The 5,920-nt window shown below is 44.8% G+C and overlaps 1 long non-coding RNA gene across 1 annotated transcript; it reads left to right on the top strand.

Moving 5' to 3' along the window:
• Positions 1-3,399: 3,399 nt before the first annotated feature.
• LOC135980480 (uncharacterized) lies at positions 3,400-5,747 on the top strand. Its single transcript, XR_010597531.1, has 3 exons — positions 3,400-3,521; positions 3,774-3,896; positions 5,599-5,747. It is a non-coding gene; the product is annotated as an uncharacterized LOC135980480 (long non-coding RNA).
• The last annotated feature ends 173 nt before the right edge of the window (positions 5,748-5,920 follow it).

Raw genomic sequence — 5,920 nt, 5'->3', positions numbered from 1 at the left:
TGATGTGCTGAACCGTTTTGTGATGTGCTCAGCACCCTCAGCTCCCATTAAAGTCAACAGGAATTGGGAGTGCTCAGCATCTCACTCCTGGTGGGTTGACTGACCCTGAATAAAAATGCCAGCAGGGTACATAACATGATACTTTCTGTTGGTCCAACAAAGAATGTTGGCGTAGGTCCCATTTAGTCTTGAAAGCCCAGGTATGTTACAGCTTGGCAGACCAGGGGTTTTAGAAGGACAGATTGCGAAGAAGATACCTGGGACGACTCTTCTTGCTAACCTAAGTGACATTATTGTTTTGCCTCCTGCTTTATAGGAAACACAGAGAATTCCCTGGACCATGAACGGTGGGAGCACATGCTGCTTCAGGTACAAGATGGCTTTCAGCTGTATTGTCACAGCCCTTCCTCCCCTCTCCAAATGTATCAGCTGGGGAAAGAATAATGATAAATTATTCATTATAAGCAGAGCTGGTCAAACCATTTCATTTGCAACTTCTGTTCAGTGAAAAATGGCCTTTTTTATTTTCATGGGACATTTTCAAATTTTTCAGTTTTTTTTTTTTTTTTTTTTTTTTTACACAAAACAAAGCAACCCCAACCCAAATAGAAAATGTTTAGTTTTTTTAAACTGAAGTTGATTTTGGGTTTTTTTCCCAGTTGCTTTCCTGTTTGTCTCCTCCCCCGTCTGGCTTTTTCAGTCACAAAGTGGAAGAGGGGAAAAAGGCATGGGGATGAGGGATAAAGGGAAGGAAAGGGGGAAAACAAAGAATTGAATAATGGTCATTTTTGATTTTGAAAAGCAAAATATTTTTGTTTCTTTCACTTTTCATTTGTGTGGTGAAAAATCCCACTTGTTTTGTGAAATATTCAACCAGCTCTAGTTATAAATAACTCTGTATTACCACTGGGAACAACACAAAACTTAACCAGAAAACCAGCATGCTAATGGTGCTAAAGCATCACTGGGGGACATTTAAAGGATTCTTTTTTTCTATATGCCACTCAAAAGAAAATTTGCTCTGAGAAACCCAAAAAGGAAAAGAGACAAGACAAGGTTTGGTGACTGTATCTCATGGAGAAGCCTTTCTGGTCAGAAAGAGCTCTTTACAGCCTCCTGTAAATCCAGACAAGGAACATTTTTATGGCGAGTGCTGAAAATGAAAGGAAAGGACCTAGTGACAAATAAGCCCCAGAAGGTTTGGAGTTCCATTTGGGGTTGGATTACACTCTAGAATTTCCCATTCCAGATCCAGCCTCATTTGAAATTATTTGAGCTAAAAAAATCAAAGAAGATTAGGTTCTCTTGTGAGGTTTCTGATATTTTCTGGCTGCTGTTCAAAATTCGGGCCTGAACAGCAAAGTGCTGAGAGTTACTAACCTCTCGCTGACTTCAATGGGAGTTGAGGGTGTGACCCCAGGTCCTTTGGGTACCCAGTGGCAGAGGCCACAGGAGTGCATAGGATTACCAGGATTCCCTGGATCTGATCTCCATATAATCAAAGGGTGTCATGTAAAGCCTTTACTGGATACCTGTGCCACACGGATCATCATAATCATTGCACAGTGACTGGATGGATAATAGATAATGCGCTATGGTTGTATACTGAAATTTATGCTTTTAAGGTCTGTGAGTTGGGGCTGGTCACCAGAAAGTGATCAACAAGTTTCTTTGAGGCAGGAGATGCTTATCTGCCTGAATGGCTGTATGTAGATGAGTAATTCTTCACAGTGGATGCTAATCAATAGAGCAACATTCTAATCAAGTGATTGCAAAGTCTCCAAAGGAGATTCGATACAAGAAAAACAAACAAACAAACAATAGGGGGTACCTTGTTTACAAGTGAAGACGATGCTTGGAACTATATCTGGAGGAGGTCCAGAGGTATCCTGTACCAGGTATCCTTCACCTATTGGACGAACTGCCAGCTGGCTTGTCTTATGAATGGAGGATCACATTTGATTTGGGTGTTTCATGCTGGGAGAGAGATTTGGGGGAGCTGTCCTTTGTGAGACAGGGGAATGTTTGGTTATCTAAGTTTAAGCTCTAGAAGTGTGTTATGATTTTATTTTTATGTAACCATTTGTTTACATTAATTTTACTTGCTGCTTCTCAAATCTCTGACCTTCGTGAATTAAACTGTTTTCACTATAAATGTATCTAAGTGAAGTATAGTTGTTTTCACTCTAAACGTATCTAAGTGTGTTAAATGGAGCGATGATGCTGAGGTAATACCGGTGACAGGTGTGTAGCAAACCTATGAATTCTGTGAGTGTCCAGTGGAACAGGGGCTGGACATTCTGGGGCTGCACAGAGGGCTCGGCGGTTGGAGTGTACCGATGGCTTACCTGTAGAAGGACAGTGGAGCTGGATGGGGTGAGAAGGGTGTGCTTGTGTTTCCTGTGGCTGGCAGAGTCAGGAGCTGACATGTGGCAGGCACAGAGGAGGCTTCCTCATGCTAAGGGCAGGTGGTAGTGAGGTACCTCACAATCCTGGGGACCCTCAGGAGGTGGCATAAAGGGTCCATAACACTTCAGAGAAGGTGCCTGGTCCTTCATAGTCCAGGGCCCTGTGTTCAAAATTTATTAGACCCATTCTCCATCCGCTATAAAATCACTCCTGAATGGTCAGATTTCTTGGCTCCATCTCATTCTCCAATTCACTGTCCATCTGGGTTTGGGGACTGAGAGGAATCATCAGGCAAAGGTTAAAGAACAACAGGCAGAGGAAGTCTGGGTTGTTGATGTTTATAGTTGTCAATAGGGAAATAATCTTCCCATGACACCTGAATATTGGAAATTTTACAACCGAGAACAAGGAAGAAAAAAAAACACCAAACAAAGAAACAAACAAACCCCACAACAACCCCCAAATTCTTGCAATTAACCATCTGCTTTAACTCTTGTTTTACACGCAGTTCCTAAAGACATCTCTGGAGATGATAGGTGACAGTGCCTGGAGCAGCCAGATAAGCCTTGAGTTGAGCCAGCAGATGGCTGGCTATGCCAGTCCCTCCAAAGAGAAGGTTTGTTATCTATTAAGGCTTAGTTTCTAGTTAATTTCCCTTGAAATTCTGACTGGGGGGGCTGCATAAGGCTTCTCTCAAGGCTTCATTACTTTATATTTTATTCTGCATATAACATTTGTTTTTAGTTGTTCCCTGCTCTCTTGTCCCCCCCTCCCCCGTCCGTCCCCCCCCCCGCCCTTCCAATATTTGCTTGGACAGGCTGCTTGTCTGTACTGCATTGTTGGTTCTCTGGCTGGGCTAGATGATGGGATGTTTCTGCAGTCTGGATGCTTGGACTTGGCTATCTTGTTCCTTCCTGAGTGTTGCTGAGCTGGGTCTGTACTGACAGGCACGTTGTGTTACTGATCTCTCAGTGCTGGTCTCTTTCTTTCAGAGTTTCCTGTATAAGGCACTAGGAACATCCTTAGCAGTGTGTCAGGACCTGGTCCATGTTAAATCACAGATTAATACATTTCTGACGACAACAGATTATACGGAAGCCCCTGAGAGAGAGGTGAGGACTCTGTCCCTCTCCCCACTTTACCAAGTAATCCCTGAATGCTGCCTGTGGGGCTCAGCTCTGAGTTGGCCTGGGACAGATGCCATTTTGCTTCATATCATCGTCATTGCTATTTCACTCAGCCCCCGCTCCCCATGTGTCTCAGGCCTCACTGGCATTTTACACCACTTCAGGTGAAAGGAATGGAGTCGTGGGGTTTATCAGGCACCTAGTTAGATCCTAACCAGTATTTTTCTTGGGTCACAGGGAGTCATTTCCATCCTTGCATTGTCTGCTGAGAGCCACTTGGACCTCACCTTGAACGCACTTCAGGAGTTTGGGGCTGCAATGAGCAAGGTTAAGATTTCTGGGTTCATCAGCCACCTGAAGGTAAAGGAGCCAGGGGCTTCTCTCAAACTTCCTCTCCCCCTCTAAAGCGGGGGCAGCAACCCTGCGGTAGTGTCTGCTCTGGTCAGCTAGCATTGTCCCCCAATGTATGCGTTCTACGTGATGCCTGCAGTTAAGCAGAGAGGAGCACAATCTGGAGCTGGGGTTCTCTCAAATGATTTTTATCGTCTGATGTCTTTTCCATGCAAGCGACTGATGTAGTTCCCACACATTGTGCATGGGAGGAGCACTCAAGCCATGAGACATCAGATGATAAAAATCATTTGAGAGAACCCCAGCTCCAGATTGTGCTCCTCTCTGCTTAACTGCAGGCAGTCTGTTGTAAAATGATGGTAGATACACTGGAGGGTAGGGATAGGATACAGAGGGACCTAGACAATTAGAGGATTGGGCCAAAAGAAAACTGATGAGGTTCAACAAGGACAAGTGCAGAGTCCTGCACTTAGGACGAAAGAATCCCATTCACTGTTTCAGACTAGGGACCGAATGGCTAGGAAGCAGTTCTGCAGAAAAGGACCTAGGGGTTACAGTGGACGAGAAGCTGGATATGAGTCAACAGTGTGCTCTTGTTGCCAAGAAGGCTAATGGCATTTTGGGCTGTATAAGTAGGGGCATTTCCAGCAGATCGAGGGACGTGATCGTTCCCCTCTATTCGACAATGGTGAGGCCTCATCTGGAAAACTGTGTCCTGTTTTGGGCCCCACATTACAAGAAGGATGTGAAAAATTGGAAAGAGTCCAGCAGAGGGCAACAAAAATGATTAGGGGTCTGGAGCACATGACTTATGAGGAGAGGCTGAGGGAACTGGGATTATTTAGTCTGCAGAAGAGAAGAATGAGGGGGGATTTGATAGCTGCTTTCAACTATCTGAAAGGAGGTTCCAAAGAGGATGGATCTAGACTGTTCTCAGTGGTACCAGATGACAGAACAAGGAGTAATGGTCTCAAGTTGCAGTGGGGGAGGTTTAGATTGGATATTAGGAAAAACTTTTTCACTAGGAGGGTGGTGAAGCACTGGAATGGGTTCCCTACAGAGGTGGTGGAATCTCCTTCTTTAGCGGTTTTTAAGGTCAGGCTTGATAAAGCCCTGGCTGGGATGATTTAGTTGGGAATTGGTCCTGCTTTGAGCAGGGGGTTGGACTAGATGACGTCCTGAGGTCCCTTCCAACCCTGATATTCTATGCTTCTAAAACTGGCAAATATCTAGATGAGTTGATATACCCCCGGAAGACCTCTGCAGACCCTCAGGGGTACACAAGTACTCCTGGTTGAAAACCACTGATCTAGAGGATAGAGCAGGAGACTAGGCCTCTGGGCTTCCATTGCTGGCTCTGCATTTACTCACTGTGCAGCCTTAGGCAAGACATTTAGCGCCTGATCTTGTACCCACCAGTGTCAACGACTAAGCTCCCGTCTACTTCACTGCTGTAGGTTCAGCATTTTAGGCTCTCTGTGTCAGAGTGACCTGTGGGAATGATGGAGATACTAATAACTCCCTACCTCACACAGTTATTATATTGCTTAAATACTGTTTGCAAGTGGTTTGAGATCTTTGGCTGAAAAGAGCTTTGCAAGTGCAAACTGCCATTGCTGCTGTGAGCAATTCCTCGGTCAGCAGCAGATCAGAATTCCAAGGCAAAATGAATCACAAGAACTTGTCTCTAGTGACGTTTCCGATTGTCTAGGACTACCACCATGGGAAAAGAGGCAAGACTCGCAGCACCCTGATGCTGACATACAGCAACGTGGCTGTTCATGCTCCAAAAGACCAGCTTCTCTCCCGAGTGGAGGCAGACATCACAGGGAACATCCTTCACCACTACAGAGCCAGTTGTCAGGTAAGAGCTTTTGTGTGATAAGTGTTAGGGGCATTACCCTGAAGTGATAGCATTGCCTCTGAGTTTATAGAGAGAGGGCTTGTATTTTCTAAAACTCTCCTTTGAGCAATAATTTGTGTCATAACTCAAATTTAAAACTGTAATGGACGGAGCGTGAGGTGTCACATGT

Source organism: Chrysemys picta, unplaced genomic scaffold (genome assembly GCF_011386835.1).
Source record: "Chrysemys picta bellii isolate R12L10 unplaced genomic scaffold, ASM1138683v2 scaf3547, whole genome shotgun sequence".
Taxonomy (NCBI): domain Eukaryota; kingdom Metazoa; phylum Chordata; order Testudines; family Emydidae; genus Chrysemys; species Chrysemys picta.
Note: the sequence above shows the minus strand (reverse complement) of the source record. Positions and strands in the feature narration are given on the sequence as shown.